We start from the raw sequence: 20,802 nt of genomic DNA on the forward strand, positions 1-20,802 counted from the left end.
ATGAGGACTCCTGAAAAAAAAAAAGGACTCAATTTGTTTTGTATACCACTTAGGAAGTATGTATTTGATAGCAGCTATTTAGCATAAGAAGACTTCTAATATGCATATGTAAGTGTCTGGCATAACATTTACATCAGACATTCTCAACAGCCTGTATATATTTAGCAATATGACATGAGATGATCACCATCAGCAGTTTGAAGTTGACATTTAAGAAGACATTAATAGCAACACTAGAAACATGACAAACCTTGGACAACAGTAACAAAAAAGTAAAATGATGCCATTTATTTTGGTTTCTCAAAAGAAGTCCATATTTCAGTCATACCCTTCTGCCACAGCACCTATAAGCCTTTCATAAGAGTGCAAATTTTTCTTACTATTAAACATGCTACAATTAGGGCAGTTAAAAGCAACAAGTCCAGTTCCCAAATTGCTCAGTTTACTTTGCATGGGTATTAAAATATTCTAGTCCTGCAAAAAGGCCTTCACCAAACACTGCAGGATGACACCAGCTGACACACACTTTCCCCTCTGTAGATCTGTGTCATAACAGAGCATTTTAAGAAAATTAAGTTCATAAACTACTGAACTCAAGCAGAATGTTACCACAGTTAAAACACAAAATAATTTTAGAATATGTGAAATAATGAAGGTTACTTGTCAAAACCCTTCACCATCATTTGGGGATGCAATAGCAGCACCTGGCATACGACAAAAACAAAGGGGCTCATCAAGGTACTAGCACTGGACACTGTACACACAAAAATTTCAGAATGACAACAGGGAATATTCAAAGTCTGACCCCCACTGTCTGTGGGGTCCCAAGCACTAGCAGAAATATATAAAGAGATTCTTCTGACAGGGAAGTGACTTGAAATGTTTATCTGGTGAGGTATTTGATTTTCTGCACGATATGGCCTATGCCACTCTGAGCCTATGAAAGCTTCTGATGCTGGGTTTTTTTTAAATCAGAGCGCCATTTTAAGGAGACAGTGTATCCCTCTCTAAATGGAGGGTGATGTCTGCTTCTGCGAAGCTACTAAGAACCAACAGTGAAACCACCTACAGTACAATAAAACAATATGACAGTAAGTTTCTTTTTCAGATAATGTTAGGTTTGGTTACAAAAAAAGCACAAAGAAATTATCATGTAGAAATTTAGAGAGGCATTGGCTCTTACTAAATGCTTCCAGTAGTGGATTTGGGAGCATTTCTTGATAAAAACTCCCTGTATGCCAGAGTCTGGTAAGAATTTGTGGTTCCGGCAACCCATGAAATGGCAACCAGCATTTTTCTTACTCAGTGTTAGCCTGGAATGAAGCCTCATAAATGCAATCACGCTTGTTTGATTTAAGCTGGTTTCCTAATCTGCTCTCAGCAAAGATCAAGTACAAGGCTACTGTGAACCTGCAATTTATCTGGATTATCTACTCTCTTTACACATATCTCCTGCTTTACTAAAAATTAACTTTTACCCATGAAGTTGCCTTGTTCATCGCACACTGAATTAAAAGCAAGAGTTAATATCTGTCTGTGTTCTACTAAGAACAGAGTAGAAAATTCACTACAAACCAACAGTCAAGTACAATATGAACAAAAAATAAAATGTTTTCAAAAAAATCACTTTTCTCTTGTTTCTTAATGTTTTTTCCCCTCAGTTGAATCAAGTTACATTAAAAGTTCATTTTTTGAAAGCATTTTATATTTAAATTTGTAAATGAAGGGTATTGTGGAAAATATAAAATTTCATCTGCTGATAGTAATCTTAGCTTTATCATCAAACAAGGACCTCTCTGTGCACTAAAACAAGTGTTTATCTCCTATCAAATTCTGCAAAACAGTTCAGCATGTTCTTTTCACTTGATCGAACTTCAGTAAACCTGATGAAATGTAACTATTGAACCAAAGATACTCTGTATCTTTCTGTTTGCAGAAGAGGGCTCCACATCAGGCATTTCAATGCTCTGCTCAGTATTATTAATACTACATGCTATAAACAAAAATTAGTTTGTTTGCTGACATATCACAGTCACTCTCCTTTACTGTCAGTAAAACTAATTAAAATAGTTGAAGTCAAATGATATCTGAAGAAGTAAGCTTCTCTGGGCATTGTCTCTTTTGAAACAAACTGGACTTTGAGACATTTATGCACTCATTCAAAACTCAAGCAAGCTTCAGACCTAGCACCAGTATGGGCTCAGTGCCTACAGGCCATGTGCTGTCCCTGCCCACAGGGTGAGAGGCTTTTTGCAGGGATTTGCTGTCCAAAGAGGCTGTACAGCCTCATATCACATCTAACAGCTCTTACCCTTAACAAAACCGCAGAATAAACCTGACCTCTCAAGACAAGTGTCCAGTCTATTGCAAGAGTCTGCAGTAAAACAACTAAAATGTAGAATTGACCTTACAGAAATACTGCTTATCAGATAAGCCTTATTACAAACAGCCATGGTAAGTTTGAGCTGATGTTCTCCACTTTTAAATATCTACTTGGTTGGCAAATGGCAAAGCTGCACTACCATAAATGACTGCAACAAGAGCACATGCAATCCTTCTGTCCAGCCTTTCCTCTCTGGTAGGCTACAGGATTAGATGAGATCTCCTCCCTGAACGTTGGCCTCTCTGCATCTTCTTTGCAAACTCACACAAAATGAAGCACTAGGAGAGAGCTGGGATGGCTCAATATAGACTTTTTTGCTTATTAAAAAAAAAAAAATTGAGTAATGAATTCTTTGTTGCTTCACTGTCTTGTTTTGCCCATCAGTCCCTGGTTTTGTCCAAGAGATTATAAAATCACCTAGTACTAAGGTTGAGGAGCCAACAGCAAAGAGATTCGTATGTTGAGAACAAAGCATTTTGGGTTTTTTTCCAGAATAAAGGAATAGGCCTTTAATTCTTATTCTTTCAAAATACCTCATCATCTTCTCTAACTTGTGAGTAACCAGCTGTGGATACTGTATGGCACTTACATGGCATCTAGCTATGCCAAAGTGATTGCAGACTGTCATTTTTCCTTAGGGGTGAATGCTACAAAGGAACTGGGCAAACATTCAGCTCTGTGAATCAAGAAGCTCAGCTCATCTCACTCTGCTCTAAAGACTAGCTATTAAAGGAGCCATATTATTTAAAAGTGCTTGCCTGCATGCACCTTGTGCAGCTGTTTGAGAGATGTTTTTAAGGAGTACATAGTCTCATAAAGCAGGAGGGCAGTGAGATTGAGTGGCAGGGTTTTGGAGAGAGGACCAGCCACAGTCCAGACTGTACAGCAGCACGTTTTTCAGGCAGGACCATGCTCCTGTGCTGCCAGGGCACAGGCACAAACAGCAAACTCACAGGGTGTCTGGGATAGACTCCTTTCATTTTTCTGTGGAGAAAGCCACTACAGCTGCTCAGCTTTACAAGTCTATTGTAGTGATTTTTTTCTTCACAGCAATTGCACAAATGTGCACAGTAAGCATACAGAGGCTCAAATAAGAGCAGGACAAGTTCACTCTCATATCCCACTGGGTATCCCAAAAAGTAAATAAATCACAAATACACTGCAAGTCAGCACTGAAACCTTCAATGTCACCAATACTGCAACCATCAACGTACACGTTTAACTAATATGTCTTGCCCTTCATATATAGCAAGTACAAGGAAATAACCTTAAAGAACAAGAGACTGATGTGGAGCACAAAATCAGATATCTCTCTGCAGAAGCTCTATCCATTCTGCCACCACCAGTGCCTTCGGCTGAATGCTAAAGAAGATGCAAAAAGGATACAGGTTTTTAAAAGATCGTAAGTATTTGACATCAATGCTACAAAGGCTGAAGTTATAGTTTAAGGCTGAGCTATTCTCACTGTCCACCACCAAAATGAGGTGACCCCACCCTACCTGCTCGAGCAAGCCATTCCTGCCTCCCCCTCTCTGCCCTTTACTAGCCATCTATCTCCATGGGAACTGATTTGACTTGCTAACCCAATAGAAAACTATGCCCTTTTCCCCCCACCTGTTTTCTTCTGTATTATTTTTTTCAGCAGTAGTGAACTGTTGGCTCAAGATTGGCTCAATCCTTAGAGAACGACTCCCTAAGATTTAGGGTCATAATGGCAGAAACATCTTCCCTTTTTTATCTTCTCCTGTCCCTGAGAACAGTCATAGAAAATCCTGCCTATTACAGTCATATGGGCAGATTCTATATAAGAAAAATTATTTGAATCCTTCACAAAATCTTGTTCCACATGCAAAAATTGTGTCCCTGCAAATTTGGGTTGGGGAAGAACTCGTCTGTTCTAGTACCAGACCCTATGGTTTGCCATCCTTACACTGACAGTAAGTGAGGCCTCTGCTAAAATTTGAGATAAGCAGGAACCTTAATTCCTGTCCAATATGATCAACCAGCAGGACAGAGGAATAGGGTAATGCTTTATAAACATAAAGCTTTGGGTAGCCTGCGTGTCTGCAGAGCAGCTAGAAGCAGCAGGGTGACAAGCTCGAGAAGCAGTTACGGACGAGTAGAACAGCAAGTTAGAAACTAAAAGCTACCTTAAAACAGTATACTTGAAGATACTGTTAGTATGAGGTTTTTGTTCAGATCTGTGCAGCACTGCAGTTATTTGGGAAGTTGCAAAATTCAGTAGTTTCTCTTCCTTTTATAGCACATCACCCACCTTTATTTGGAAACAAACACCAGTATTTTATTTTATGCCAGTCAGTCTATGCTCTAGGTCAGGTTTTGAAGCAAAAAAGGCAGTAGTAACAGAATAGTTCTAGAATTGGGATACCAAAATTGTAGCTGCTCAGATATATGCCAATCATAGACAGTGTCCACTAACACACCAGTAAGGAAAGAATATGAAAGAAAATCTTGTACTCCAGGTACCAAAGGTGGGGAAAGAGGGGGAAGGTGTTTGCTCTTCTTGCTGCATGCTATCTGGCAACTACTTCGTTCAATATGAAGAAAAAACAGAAGTTATTTTGATCTTTGTTATATAGATGGTGTTTTTGTATTAAATTAATGAATGCATAGCATGTTAAGATAGACATTCAATGTAAACTGCAAGCATTGAAGAGGTTTTAACTTCAAGATATATTGCTATTTTCTTCTCATTTTACACATATTTTAAGTGTATTTCAAACAAATACAGGCCCTCTCACTGTGCTACACATAATTATATAATCTCTAAACCAGCACCTTGTCCCAGCTATTTGGATTTGTCCTGGCTTTGGTCTGGGTTTTATTTTTATTTTTTAAACAATAATTTAAAGAAAGCAAACACAGACAAATCCTGCCAGAAAATGTTTTCATAATAGAGACAAGTAATGCCTACACCAAATCCATCTGAAACAGGAGTCTGTCATCAATGCCTCTGTCAGATATGTTAGCCACCCTGAGAAACAGCATGTACTACACAGTGTCCATGGATCACCATTCGATAAACTTGTAAATCCAGACACTGCACCGTTATTACAGCACAGCAACATCAACTTTCTTTCTCCTCATCCTTCACATGCTACAACTCTCCACCTTACCCTAAAGCAGCCAGCTGAATCATAGTTGAAACAGGATTTAGCTCAGAGGAGATTTTTTTTGGACTGAAAAGCTTTAGGGACAAAACTTAGTTCCAACTGCCGATATAGTGGAGATAAGAATTTCAGGGCTGGATACAACTGTGATAGTGCATGCAGGAGAAAATGCAACATGCAAAAGCTCAGTTGCTCTCTGCAAGCACCTGTTTTAAGTCACTGGAGCGTCCTTATAGCAAACTCACTACATATAAGGAGGGTAGAGTAATATTTTGGTTTACTTCACAAAATGTGTAAGCACTGTCAGTATTTTCTCAATGTAGCCAATTAGGTTTATTCTTGGTGAAAAATACCACCGTGACATTCTCAGAGAAAACAATACTAATGTGAAATAGTTGACAACATATTTACAACTAAGGGATTACAATTTGTTATAAAAACTGCAAGAAATAGATGAATATGTGCATGATAGTAGACCAAGTTTCCTAATAGAAACGGGGGAAAAATAATCATAACTCTAAACAAACACATATACGCCAGTAAACGTTCTACTTCAGATGTAATTGTATCAGCAGCAGAATTCAGTTAAAACAATGGAAGCCAAAATTCTTTCACTGAAATAATAGATGCTGTGAACAGGATGCAAGGTTTGCCAATACACCTCTCCTACAAACATTCTGCAAAAAGTAATCCCGTTACTTATGTTCTTGTAATAGCCTTGGTCTACCATAAGTGAGAGCAAACAGCCTATGGTCTTTTTCATTATATTCTTATCATGTTTTATGCAATAGTTCTAGCCTTATAGCTTCTTACAAGAAATGATCCACTGTTTCATTATGAAAATCTATCTGCAGTAACCAGTTAGGAGGTTTTACTGGTAAAAAAGGTGCTGTGGTTTTAACATGCTCTTGGTATTTACCACCACCAAATTTGTAATCAAAACATCATTATTCCACATACTAACAGATGCATCATTTTAAAGTATTGATGTAAATTTACACAGGCTACTAAATCACAGATTCTTCAACAATTTTTAAGATTGTTTTATGATATATTCAAGAATCCAGTGTCTACAATTCCTCTCACAGCTCTACTGCATGAAGAAAAATATTGTCTACTCAAAATATTTCAGCTGACTAGTCCGACTTTCTGATAAGTCCATTTTTTATACCTATTCATGCAGGAATTTTGGCATTACACAAAGCCTTTTAGAAATGATGAAAGAAAAACATTTTCCGGGTCCACGGAGACCTACACATTTAAATTCTGTTCATAACTAACATAAATTTATTACCCATTTTCCATTTATATTATCACAGATTATTTATTTTATTGGCTATAGATGTGAGTTTTAATATCTTAACGTGTAAGATGTAAGTTTTAACATCAGTCACAGACAAGTAGGAAAGCTACTACTCAAATTATGTTTAAATTTCAGTAGAAAGTACAAGAGGAATGTATTCTACCAGGTATATCCCATCATATTTGTATTTCTAAGTCTCTTGGGATTAAACTGTTCAATATTCTCTAACGGACAGCAAGGACTACTGCTTTTGCTGTATTTATTGTCATAAATATTGTACCTATTTGATTTCAAACACAGTCAGACTTGTAATCTATTGCTATCCAATAAAACCTTGTAGTCGGTTGCCTAATAGTGTTGATAGTGTTTTATTATTCACACATTACAATGCAAGTAACAACTTGAAACATTCTTTTCCTTTATGTCAATGGACGAGTTTAAAATACGCCCATTACCTTGCTTCCTGCAAACCTGCTTTCCAAATCCTTCATTCAAGAGTGTTTTGTGACAGTAAAAAAACCCCCACAGTACATTCGAGTGCTTGTGATCATTTACAGAGTATGGTAAACAGATTAGGATGCTTCTGAACAACAGTAACAACTCTCTCAGTAAATGGCTTTTTCCTCTTTCTTAAGGATTTCATAAAATGAAAAGGATAACCATTGTCAAATGCTGACCATCTGAATGGTACCTGCAATTAACATCACCATAACCCATAAAATAAATAAATAAACATTTTGTTACCTTGTGACTTTAAGAGTTCCTGACCTGAGAAGGGCCAAGCAAGACACATTCAGCACACATAAGACATCTGTTTCAGGGAACTTTACTCAAGTAGGCAGCACTTCAAACTTTACAGATGCTTGTAATAAAGATTTATAAAAAAGAAAAAAGGTGATTGCTAGTTTGGAATACACTGCCTCTTTAAAAACTGATTTACTCGTATAGGCATGTAAAGACCTGCTAGTGCTACAGCTGCAACATAGCAGGGAATTTGTCTATAAAAGCAATGTGTCTAGTCATAACCTCCTTCTAAAACATGAGGGTGCTTATTTCTGATTTTACTGCACTTATAATATTAAGTTATTATAGCAGGTCCTGGCATTCCTGTCCTGGAACTGTCATTTCTACTATGGACTCTGTTTCTCAAGCATTCATAACTTAGCAGTTTTAATTCATATCTGGCTGAAATTTGGTACATTATTCAGCTTGCATACAAATTTCCTCTGAAAAAGTGGGGGAAAATAAAAAGCTTTATATTTCTTCCTTGGGAGTCCAAGATATTTTTATAAATGTAGATATTTAAATTTATAATAATATTTTATTTTAATAATCAATGCCTTGGTCTAACAGTCTAGATTAGTGGTTTCCAACCCAAACTGTACCAGAACTGCACTGGCCCTGGGCCTTCTTAGGTAGCTCTGCGCCATAATGTGAAACTATGAACACTGGAGGGGTATCTTTGCAGACACATCCGAATGCAATAGAGCACTTAACTGCTCTCAAGGAGCTAGCTGGCACTACCTTGAAATAATTCTGGGAGGTAATGATTCCTAATTTGCATTAGGATATAGAAAATTCCAAAGATTCAGACTTTGGATCCCACATGCGACCTCCAAGAGATTTCTTAGTTTAATTCACGTTGCACAGAGAACTTGAGCTGCCACTTAATATACCAAGACTATGACAAGTCTTATTACATATTCCTGAAATAACTTGCAACATACCCCTAAAGTTTGAAGGCATATATATGTTCTAATAATGTCTATCACTTTTTGTATTCAAAAGCGAGTTCATTAAGCTCACCAGAACTCTAGATGTAGCCTGAACAACCTAAAACCTCCTATTTTGTGAGGCTGTATCTAGATTACTTTCAAGTTTTCTGTTAGCAGACATACAATAGCAGATATTTTAAGTATGGGTATATGAATTTACTGTAACTAATAGCAGCATCTTTCATTGTCTTCTTTTTGGCATAACTCAGGAAAGTACAATAAGAAAATACGAGAAAAATAACTATATGCAGTGAAGTCTTACATAACATATAGATGCACTGATTTGATCCTGGTTTGCTTATGTCATAGATGTGTAACTACACTCATTCCATGCACACTGTATACAGCCTCAATACTAAATTCTAAAATTTTCTCCACGTTTTATTACAGAGTAAGCTTTTGGTCTTCTTCAACAGGGTTATCTGATTTCCCTGCATTGGCACATCAACTTGCACTGCATATAAAGGAAAGAAGCAAGTTCACTGTGTGGAAGAGCAAGGAAACTTGATAATATCTGCTTTACTAACTACATCACAGATACTTGCAAAAGTCAGGTATTTCAGAGAAAAATGTGCACTATTATTGTTATTTTATATAATACATTTATATATATATATATGTATATAAAATGCTACTGTTACATTTTCCCAAATGATCAGACCAATAAGATAACCCTCCTTCCACTAAGTCTGTGAAACTTTGACTATGGGAGTTTCTTTTGGAAACACTGGCCCGTCTGGACAGAAGGCACGTTAACAGTGCCAGTACGCACACATCTGCCTCACTGAAAAGACCCCGTGTCACCTCAAAGCATGCCACTGTCACAGTGACAATGAATTGCCTATTACCTGTTTGGCTATGAAAAGTAAACAAGAATTTTCTTTCTGCTTCATTTTAATCCTACTGAGGCAGAGAAGAGCTATCCAGAATTATGAGAGGCAAAGGTAGAAGGTCTGTCTGCAGAATTACAAACAGCATTTAAGTGAAAGGGAGAGCTGTAGACAACTGAATAATAGATCAGCTAGCTATTTTACAAAATATCAGTCCACTATTTTACAAAAATTTGGCTTCCATGCTTCAGTGCTAAACATTTTCTTTAAACAAAACAATGGTGGCTTTATAAAAGGAGATGTACTTCCATCCAAAACCTAAGTTAGCTAGGTCATTCCTCTGCCACAGAAAGATTTTTAGTGTGAGTTATAACTGACTTACAAGAGAGTTGAGTCCATTTCTTCAGGCTCTTCATATGGGTAGCCAAAAGGGACTATTTATAGACTTTTCAACCAATTTAAAAGCAGCAGCAATAGGAATATCATGGTACAAAGGTTTATGACTTTTAGGATGTTTTGTGTGTAAGTGAAGAACTTCCTTCTATGAACTAAAAAACGTATTGCATACATCTACATATAGCAGAAAATACATCAAAATATGTCTTGTTGCTTAGTCATCTCACTTAAGAAATGAAGTGTGACTGCCAGTATGAGTTACAGTATTTTTACTTGTCCCAAAAAATGTGGAAATGTATATGAAAATAAGGCAAAGCTGAACTTTTTTCAAGCTGATTTCATTGATAAAGGAGCACAAATCTGGCGACAACAGGTACATGCAAGGTAGTTATGCATGCAACCTCTCAGCTAGGCTGAGTGCTGAATGGGAACTGAGATTTCATACTCTTCTGTGGTTTTGTCTTTTTTTTTTAAGCAATAAAAAAATAACCTCCTTATCCTAAATTAAGAGCTATATGACAAAGAAATCTGGAAGCAAAAGCATACTTTGAATGGTCCTAGAACAGGAAGTGAATCTGTGAAATCAATAATTAATAAAGTGGAGATAACTACTATCTTTTAAGAAGGTCTCCAGGTCTGTCAGGAACATGTTAAAAAGGTTTCCCACCTCCCCTGGCCTGACAGCCCCATACAGAAGTCACCAGGGAGAGAAAAAGAACAAAGAAATCCAGATGCAACTGGAATGGCAGTGTGAAAAAGATTTTGAGACAGACATACTGGGTGAATTTGCTGTTACATTTGCACTGTTTATGCTGGAAAGTGTTAATGCTTCTGTCAAATACAAATTTGTTTAGAGCCACAGGTGTGTCCCTGCAAAGGCCTTTGTTTTACCGTTTCCCCTCTTATCCCTACCATGAGCCTCAGGCTCAATGCTTATATCTGTGCTAACTTAACAGCAGCAGTTTAGTGCAAGCTTGAGGGCAAAAACTGGCACAAAATCACCAATAACTTGTAATTGATAGCATTCTTCCTGCCTTAATTTCTAGCTCTAACAACCAGTGCTCTCTCAGGTAACACCCAACAAGCTGAAGGAATGGTATGGGCCCTGGACTGCTCCCAGTAGGTTGAATGAATGAGGTCCCCAAGTTGTTGGTGAAGCACAAGTGCACATCAGCAGCGCTTGTTCTGTAACAGAAAACGGACCTTGGCTCGTTTCCTTTATAGTGCACACAAACACTGTGCATCTCTCTCCTCCTCCATAAGGTAGTTTTACTCTCTACAGTGAAAATAAAAGGCATCTGGCTGGTCTCTTTTTGCCTTTCGTTGACCTCTTCCACCACATCGCAGGATTTGGAAAACCCAAGCAAGGATGGAATGCCTCATGGCTATAGCTGCTACCCTCCAGCACACCACCTACAGCTGCAAGCTGTTCTCATCAGGCAAGCAGAACTGATGCTTTCCAATACTTCTCAAGTATTACTGCTTTTCCGAGCTTCTGGATTTATCAACATCCATGGCCTCTTATCTAATGAATTCTAGGACACTTTCAGTGCTCAGGTATAATGTTAGAGTCGCTGTTTTATAGCCATGAACACAAGAGGAATATGAGCCAGCTGAGCGTAGGGGACTCCTTTCCTTGGCTGAAATGCAAACTACACACATACATGCATATGCTGTTTCAGACCAACAAATCAGTCTACAAATTACGTTAATAAAGTTTCTATACAGACTGTACCAAATAAGCCTACTTCCATGGAACTGTGGTAACTCACAGTCTTCTAAAATAGGACACAGTATATATTGCTATTTCTTGGTAAAGACCACTCTGTAGTCTACTGAATACGAGTTTAATACTGACCACATTTGGCACAAGAACACACATGGGAACTCCACACACATATAAAACTACACCCAAAAAAATAGGGGAAAAAATAATCACAGAACAGATTTCAGTACAAGCTCTGCTGTATGCTGCAGAGAGAAACCAGATACTCAGAAAGAACTATTTGTTACCTGTTATTTTATGGGGTACAGTTACACTACAGGAAACAAAAGCAGACAATATACAAGTGGAATGAAGAATGCTCAGCTCTGCCCGGTTTCACCGAGATCACTGCAAGCAAAACCAATTGCCTCAAAGGCAAAAACATAACTTTGTCTGATGTAGGCTTTTATTTTTATTCCTTTTTTTCCATCTTATGTAACTGGTTCTGCTGCCATGGCTCTGATCAGCAATAAATTAGGATTAGGTAGAAAGGACTAGGATGAGGGGGTAATGTAAAAGCTGGAGGGCAGGAATGAGAAAAGAGAACTGATAAATAATACACAGGTCTCTTCTGTGAAAAGCTGGCAGAGCTGCTGAGGAATAACTCGAAATACTATCCAAATGCCACTGAGAGAAAAAATCATTGGGGAGAAGGGTTTACATCCAGAGAGGAACCCGCTGACTGAAAAATCTGTTTGAGATTCCTTGACTTCATGGGAAAAAGACAGTGGTAAACACAGGGATCTTGCACAAATGAGGAGTAGCAGGGTTTGCAGAATAAGACTATTTGAAATGCTCTGAAGATACCTATTAAATGTCATGAACCTTACTATATCTTTTAGAGAAAGGACAACTGTTAAGAAGAAACTCTCTTGGCAATGAAACACGTGTCCAGCTCCATAAACCAAAATGGTCAATGGAGGGACAAAGGAAAAGGAAGATGGGGGAGGAAAAGGGAAATTTTTTGAGGTACTTCTAGGCTTCAATACTGTCAGTGCTTTCGGCACAGTTTTCAAGGGATAGTGAGATCTTCTTCAGCAAAAGATCCGTTAGCTCACTGCTTGTCTCTTGGTTGATAGGAGAGATCTTAAGATTCAGTATAGTTACAAGACAATGGACAGGCCTATCTGTGTGGCAACCTTCCTGAAGTTATCTGATGAAAAAGCGACTTTGACAGAATTACATTTTCAAACTCTGACTTTACATGTCTGCCTTCAAAAGGCTTGTCTTCTGGTTGGGCATATGGAAACACACCCACATACAGATAATCCTCCTGCTTTATGGCAGAACATGATCGATAAGCACCAGGAGAGTGCTCAGGAGGAAGCAAGAATAATTAAACAGAAAGAAAAATGTAAGAAAATTCTTTATACTACAAAGACGAAGGGCATGGATGATGCTGCTTCATGCTGAGTACACAACCAGACTCTACAACCCAGCACTAAAGACCACACCAAAACATTACTGGCGACTGGAAACTTTAAAATCCTAACTCCCCAAAGTAACAAGTCTCAGAAAAATACTGCAAACCCAAGGTTAACATGCTTTCTTACCACTGTAAAACTGGTGAGAAGACAACAATGAGATGCTTTCCAGCTCCAAGGACAGAGGTGATAATGGAAAGAAGAACCCTGCTCTCTTATGAGATCGCCTACATGCTGAATGAGAGATCACTGGTCACAAAGCAGAAGTTAAATACATTTACCTTCCAAATGACAACATATAATCAGAACTTAGGAACAAAAGGTATAACAGCCACACTCAACACACTACTACAAAACAAGTAATACTTGTTCTTCAAAAAATATGACTTCTATCAATTGTGCTGAGATATTTTCCATAACCTACAGGATGTTATCATTACAAAATGTATCTTGATACACAGCTTAATACTTTGGTTCTTCATTTCATGTTATTCCATCTAGATATACCACCTGAGTCCACACGGTCTTTTCAAAAATTTTGCACAAAGTTCTTCCATTGGTACAGATCTGCCATGTGACAAAGCTATATTATTTTTTCTTTCTTTTCATCTTTTCTTATAAATCATTCCCTCTAGTCTTTAATAATTTTTAATGCTCTGCTGTGAGTTTCAGCCAATTAACCTATATCTTCAGGGGCTCAAATTTGGATTCAGTTTTCCTGATACTGTTTTTCCTTGTATTTTGTGCATTTGTTTTAAAATTCTCTTAATAATTATGTCAATGCCTGTAAAGAAAGCGCTATAAAAAGAAAGAAAACCCTAGCACTAAGGTCTTTTAAAAGCCAAAAATTGTAAATTACTCTGTTTATTCAAAATCACTCCAGTTTTACACAAATGAAAGAAACTATTTTTTAATGAGAAAAGAGAGTTAAAAAGGAGAGAGGGGAAGATGGACAGTTGAGAATATTTTGATTAAATACTTACAATAACATGCAATAGCTAGAATTTTACTTTTGTAAGCTTTTAAAACATCAGTACTGACTACCATTACAAAACACAAGTGCAACAGAAATTTAAGCATTAGTTATATATTTTATAAACTATTTGTTTCCAGCTTAACCACAGGCCTCCCATAGTTTGAGTATCTTCATAAAAACATAAATAACACACATTAAAACAAACAACATCCCTGCTGCTAAGGCTAGAAGTTGGCTTGTCTGTCCTCAATAGTAGTTAAAAAACAGTTTAAAAAGTAGTAGAGTAATGAATAAAAAACAACGATTATCAATATAAGACCCTTAAAGGCAGATATACAATAATCAACATAAAGGTCACCTTGATAATCAATTTAGAGATATTTCTATATCTCCCAAGCCAAAGGATAAACTCTTCAGTACTAAAATTTGCCATTATTAGAAAAGTTCATTTCAACGTTCAGCCTCTAACTTGTTATCTGTAATTAAGAAAAATCAGATTTCAAAGCAACAAGAGAAGACTGTGATAAAGCTATTTGAAGTACTCTCTGGCAGGGATAAAGCCAGCAGAGAGGTGGCTGTCATAAAATAGCCAAATGGCTTTTTCCACCTCCATCAAGGTCACTTTACTGATGATGTGCTCAATAAGATGATAATGCATTTAACCACTTTCCTTGCATCTGACTTCGACCTTACTGCAAATCCAAATGGCCTTGTTTAACTACCCTGGCCTTTCAACATTTCCCTGAACAAAGATAATTAAGGAGATATACTGCCCCCTACTATCACAGGAATTGAAAGACAAATAAACTTTTAAGAGCACAGCCAGGTGTCTATTGCATTAATGTACAATGTTTAAGCAGGGGGTAAAATGAAATAATGGTTAAATAATTATAAAAGGTTGACAAAGTTAACTTTGCTACATAAGGCAATTCTATTCTATTTAAAAGAAAGACCATAAAAGGTTTTCCAGGCTACTTTTTACAACTCCCTGGACAACAGTCTTTTCTTTAACACAGTTTATGACTTAAGAGGAAAAATGTTCTGCAAAAATTAACAACTCTGAAATTTCTGCAGATTTGGAAATGGTTATAATTCATACATACGTACTGTAACATTTTATGAAAAAGCAGGTCTATATGATTAAACCAAAAGCTGCTCTAAAAAAAGCATTTCGGTTCCTTTTTTTCCTTTGTGTGTGGTCAGCAACTATAACAGAGGTGAAAATTAAAGTAGTTTAAAAATTAATTTGGCAGTTATGACAATCTGGAAGCCTAAGGTAGTGCTTTCTCATGATTTATACAATGATGAAAACCAACCAAATAATATAATTCTATAACAGCAGTTGCTTTCTTCTTTAATTTTGATTAATATATACTCTTACACTCCAAAGAGTTCTCCGGACACTAATTTTTCTTGATACCAAGAAACAAAAGCTCCATATCAATAGTTCTTGGACTAATAACAATTGAAACACAATAAAAACAATAAAAAAGTGGGTAAAGCAGTTGGATGTTATTTTTGCAGTTGCACGCAACAGATCTCATTTTAATTTTTTTCCTTCTAAATCTTGTTTTTCTTCTAAACATCTTAGAAATATTTTTGTATAGGTCTGAATCCGCTTCAAAAGCAAGAAAGAGGCAAACCAGCAAGATGTATCAGAAAGACAAAACCCCATAACTCACTGTTGATGTGATACTAGATATGTTAGCTCACTGCTACTGCAAAAATTGCTCTTCCTTTGCCACAGAAAATAAAGTATGCAGAAATGCTGTTACATGTATTTAATCAAAGTTTTATCATAATGCAGGTCTTCAGAAAGTACACCAATGTCCACCTCTGCCATTTTGTCAGGCCACCATTACTTTGAGTTGTAGATGCAGTTTGTGCAAATTTCAACATATTCAGGTATTTGGCTTAATCTTTTGCTGTAACACTCCTTAATGCAGACCCAATTCCTGAATTCTAAATACACCAGAATTTAAACCTCCTATAAAGATACCTTCCAGTACTCAATACAAAAATCAGTGATTACCATATCAAAACCATGAAGTTTGCAATGATTCATATACTGTTGCTGTGAAAAATCCTTTCTGCTGTATATAACAAGTCATAAATAAGCTTTTCACTCTGAGCTAGGCCTCAAAATTATAACCCTGTGTTTCGTTTCCCATGTAGATCCCACCAGAATGATATACTGTCTCCAGATATGAGAATTCTACCTCCTTCTTACGTTCAAAGGACTTGCTTCATAAACAATCTACATTATAACAGTTCACACAAAACAATTATTTCATTTCAAGTTTGGATAAATGGTTGCCCTAGCCAACCTCAAAAGAAGACTATGTAACTTTGTTGTTACCTTCAGTGAGTTCTAAAGTTTTCCTGTATAATTGCACTTTGAATTCCTTCAATCTTAGACAATGAAGGTGAATGACTATTTTCCATTCAGCCACCTATCTATCCTGTTGAGAGTTTTAACACGGGTGAAGTTTTCCATAGGAACACAAGTGCCATTTTTTTCCACTTGTCCTTAACATGTAAAAAGCTTAACTTAAATTGGAAAACTACTGAAACATTTTATTAGTACAGTTACTTTATTCATTCTAATTCCTTATTTTGTATAAAACCCTTCAAATCTAAAAAGAGGTATACATCTTCAAACCATTAGGGAAGTCACCACCTCACAGCATCATCTTTCGTACATCACTGAACATACAAAAGCCCTCTTGCTATTCTGAAATGCATAAATCTGTAACTACCTCTGGAGAAAGTCTTTCAAAACCCCAGAGAGAGTGTCTATACCCATATTTAGACCATGTAATGACCAGCAATAAGGCCTTTATATACATGCAAAAAGGATAGAAAATATAATGTCCCTTCTCATTTTGGAAAACAATACAGTTAAGTCCTATTTTCTGATATCACCACTCAAATGCCTATGTTGTACAAAGTGTACATATTATGACTTTTTATTCTCCCTTGTTTAGTTCAACAAGTGAATTGGGAAGCAATAAAAGTTGCAGTAATAAAAGTTATAAAGTCTGATCTCATAATTGCTTATCAGACCATTTCAGTAATTTGAAAAGTTGTGTTAAATCTTCACAGATGCACATTAGAAATGCAAGAGTACAGCTCAAGACAAATTCCTTAAGTTGAGTCTGTTTGCATCATACACTGATATTTAGAGATATTTCTATATCTACCAAGCCAAAGGACAAACTCTACAGTACTAAAATTTGACACTATTAGAAAAGTTTACTTCAACATTCAAACTCTTACTCATTATCTGTAATTAAGAAAAATCAGATTTCAAAGCTGATGGGTGCTTGGCAGCATTCTATTGTGGACCTTTAGAATGAACACACATCTGACATAAAATTTTACATTGTTTTAAAACATTGATTATCAATTTTTCTAGACAGGTACAATATCAGCTACTTTTCTCCAAAAGGAAAACAATAAAATAAAATATATCCCATACTGCATGAAACATATAACTTCCTGTATTCTCAACTTTACTACAAAAAGTTTAGAAAGTAAAAATGACAAGCCAAAGCCATCTAATCATTAAATGTTTTTTTTTTAGAGGTCCTGTTGCTGTAGGTTTCTTGCTAAATTGTAACATACCATTTTTATAACTCCTTGAAAGAAAAAACCCCTATACTATGACATATATGAGGCCATTCTCCACACGGAGTTACAGAGTGAATAATCGAAACATTTTGTAACATCTCATTTGTAGTTACTGAACTGCTAGACAGTTTTGAGCCCCAATGTGATGGATGAAAAAAATGGTAAGCTAGATTTTTCTGTTCTTGTTTGAGCACTTCCCGCTTCCCAGGTTTTACTCAAATACTTCCACCTAAGCTTACTGAGGATAAAGATTTACCTTTCGAAAGAAAAGAAGGAAAAGTGAACTACACCAGCTAAGTGCACACCACCTAGAAGTTCAGGAAAATAAACCTGGTCCCTTTAGTACTATTATGCAAATTACAAATTCTTATCTTAATGATAGCCTGTACTTAACATCAGGCAATTAGATCGTCTGTTCAGCAATTACTACACTTTGTAAAGGATAGGGGACTCTTGCCATCTTCAATAACTTGTCCACGCATTTTTAGTGAATTTACTCTGTGGATTAGAGTGCTTAGGAGAGAAGGTACTTCCCTTCCTTTCCCTCCATTGTTCTTTACCTTCAAAGCTGCTAACAAACAGCTTGAGAGTAGCTCATTCTTTGTCTGAGAGTCTGGTAGTTAACATCCTAAGTTTCTTTCCCCACCGCTGAAATATCAGAAGGCAAGGTTTCTGAAAGCTTTCCACAGGAACAGCCAGAAAGCAGATACAAAGTTAACAAAGGGGAGCTAATACTGCAAAGTGTCACGTTTGTTTACTGGAGCAGATTGGTATTTCCCTAAATCTTCAAAGTTCAGATTTTTAAGTATGGTGAACATAAGCGAAGATAGTTTAAAACAAACCCCTCTGCAGACAGATGGGTAGTTCAAATTCAGATTCACGTGGATGAATAGGAAAACTAAACCGTAGTGTGCACAAAAGATGCAATGGTATGTTCATGCACTGGAATACAGACATTATAATTCCATGCAAATTTAATTGCTGACATAAATTTCTCAAGGATTTTTTTCACCCAATCCTTCCTTAAAGTCTACTCTAGCAATTAACACAGGTCTCCGGGTGGCTCACTGAAATATTTAAAGCTGAAGAACAAAAGGTTTATTTTAAAAATGAAAACCTTGGCTTGTACAACTCCAGACATGAATCTGCTTTCAATTACTGAAAGTATTTCCACTTCAGTGAAAAAGGATCAAATCTTCAACTACAGCATCTTTAAGCAATGAATTTGATTATATTAAGCTTTAAGAATATAGAATGACTCTGTGACACAGCTGTATATTCTATGCATATTGTTTATTGGGTATACAAAAAAGAAGGAGCTGGCACTTTAAATGAGAAGCAGACACAAATGTGTCTGCTCACAGCACCGCTGTACTTCCACACCAGAGCTCTGCTTTAGGGTTGTTTTTTTTTTTTCGGGTGCCCACGTAAATATCAAAGATTATACTAAGCTTTAAATGAAGGATTTTACAATCCTTTCGAAATTATTCTGGCCTGATTTCTTCCGTACTTTTATTTGCATAATTTGCACTGTATTTGTAAAGTTACATTTTTCTTTCTAGACTTTTGAACGAGCACAGTCTCTTCCACATCCCCCCCAGTGCTGCAGCTATCGCAGCCTCTAGGAAGCACAAAAAACAGAAGCACTTTATACTTTTCCCATCACACGAGCGTAACAGAATCGGGCGAGGGAGCTCGAAGGCTTCACTGCGCAGCGAGATGCGATACCTCAAACGGAAATTATGCAAAAAACTTCTCATTTCTTACATCTCCGATCCCGCAAATCTCTCCTACCGCATCCCAGCCAGACACCGGGTCGGGCTCTTTCAGCAGCACGGCACGAAGCAGGACAAAAGCGGTTACCTCTTGGCTTAGCCCCACCACCCGCGCCCGGCGGCCGGTCCCGCTGCCCGCCGGCTCCTCCAGCGCTGCCCGAGCCGCGCAATGAGCCGGCACCGCCCCCGTCTGGGCCCGGCACCGCCCCCGCCCCGCCCCGCGCCCCACCCCGGGCCGCCCGAACGCGCCCGGCCCCGGCTGCGGCCGAGCGCTGCTCGCCGCCGGCTCGGCCCCGCCATAGGCTGCGGCAGCCGCCGTGTGCCCCCCCGGCGGGGAACGGGGCCGGCCTGGCACCGCGTAACCCTTTCGGGGCCGCGGCGGGCGGTGCAGCCGGAGGCCGGGAGCTCCGGGGAGAGGCAGCGGGATCCTTCGCGGAGAGCGCGGAGCCGCCGCTGCAGCGCTGTCTGCACGGGCAGCGCGGGGCCGCGGCCGCGATTCACCGCAAAATGCGGGGATTTTCCGCGACACAGAATAAACTCGCTGCCGCGCGAGGTAGTTGTTATATTATTGTAAACTACCTGCCTGCTCCAAGCCGTCCCCGCAGCCCGCAAGGCGTTCACAGGCAGGAGCTCAGGGCGGTGTTAGGCAGACGGGTTCGGTCGGGCACGGCCGGAGCTCGAGAAGGAGCGCAGGGACCGAGCCGGGACCAGAGCGCAGCTGTGAGCGCGCAGATGTGACACCGGCGCCTCATCACGCACCACCTGTGCTTTAATTGAAACACAAACACCTCCCCCTCCATTTGCCACCTTAGGAGACAGTTTTTCTTCATGTCTATAGAGGCATGAATATAATAGACCCTGCTTACTTCAAAACACTACTTGACAATTTATAATCAAGTGTGCTGCTAATGAAGCCTTTGGAGCTGCAGCTCGATCTGACTGGACACAGTATGCATCATGGCTGTCAGATAAAGCTATCAAATATTAGGTACAAAACGAAGCATTCACATTACTATTAATTTCTGAAATACTGTAGAGAGAGCAGGAACAACAAGATGCCTACAAAATATGCAGATATAAATATTAAAACCAGAAAAATTTTGTTTTCAACTGGTAATCAAACTGAAGTTACTGCCTCTGTCTTTATTTTAAAAAACAGATTTTTAATCCTTTAAAATGTCTGCATGAATAACTATTTCCAATGATTATCTCGTTCTTAACACTACTACACAAAGAACCTTCTGAGTTGGCTTAGAAAATAGTGATATGTAGGAATTCCTACAAAACTTCTATTATGGTTTTCTTTTTACCTTGGACCTTTGCTAAAAACAACTAACTTAACTCTCCTCACCCAATTACAAGATCTGTTGCTGACACAGGCCAAGTTATCACAGCAGCTGCCCAGAAGTCA

General features: G+C 38.0%; 1 protein-coding gene across 10 annotated transcripts in view; it reads right to left on the reverse strand.

Moving 5' to 3' along the window:
* Positions 1-20,802, reverse strand: part of TENM3 (teneurin transmembrane protein 3) — a 1,309,047-nt gene that overhangs the window by 221,158 nt on the left and 1,067,087 nt on the right. The window contains exon 1 of one of the 10 annotated variants that reach the window (XM_032684688.1): positions 19,971-19,992. The exons of 8 other annotated variants lie outside the window; for them this stretch is intronic. The gene's annotated coding sequence lies outside the window, so the exon portion shown is untranslated. Of the gene's footprint in view, positions 1-19,479; positions 19,538-19,970; positions 19,993-20,802 lie in introns of those variants that run through there. One more of the 10 variants, XM_032684692.1, reaches the window with a different exon arrangement.

The sequence above is a fragment of the Chiroxiphia lanceolata genome, chromosome 4 (genome assembly GCF_009829145.1).
Source record: "Chiroxiphia lanceolata isolate bChiLan1 chromosome 4, bChiLan1.pri, whole genome shotgun sequence".
NCBI classification, from domain to species: Eukaryota; Metazoa; Chordata; class Aves; order Passeriformes; family Pipridae; genus Chiroxiphia; species Chiroxiphia lanceolata.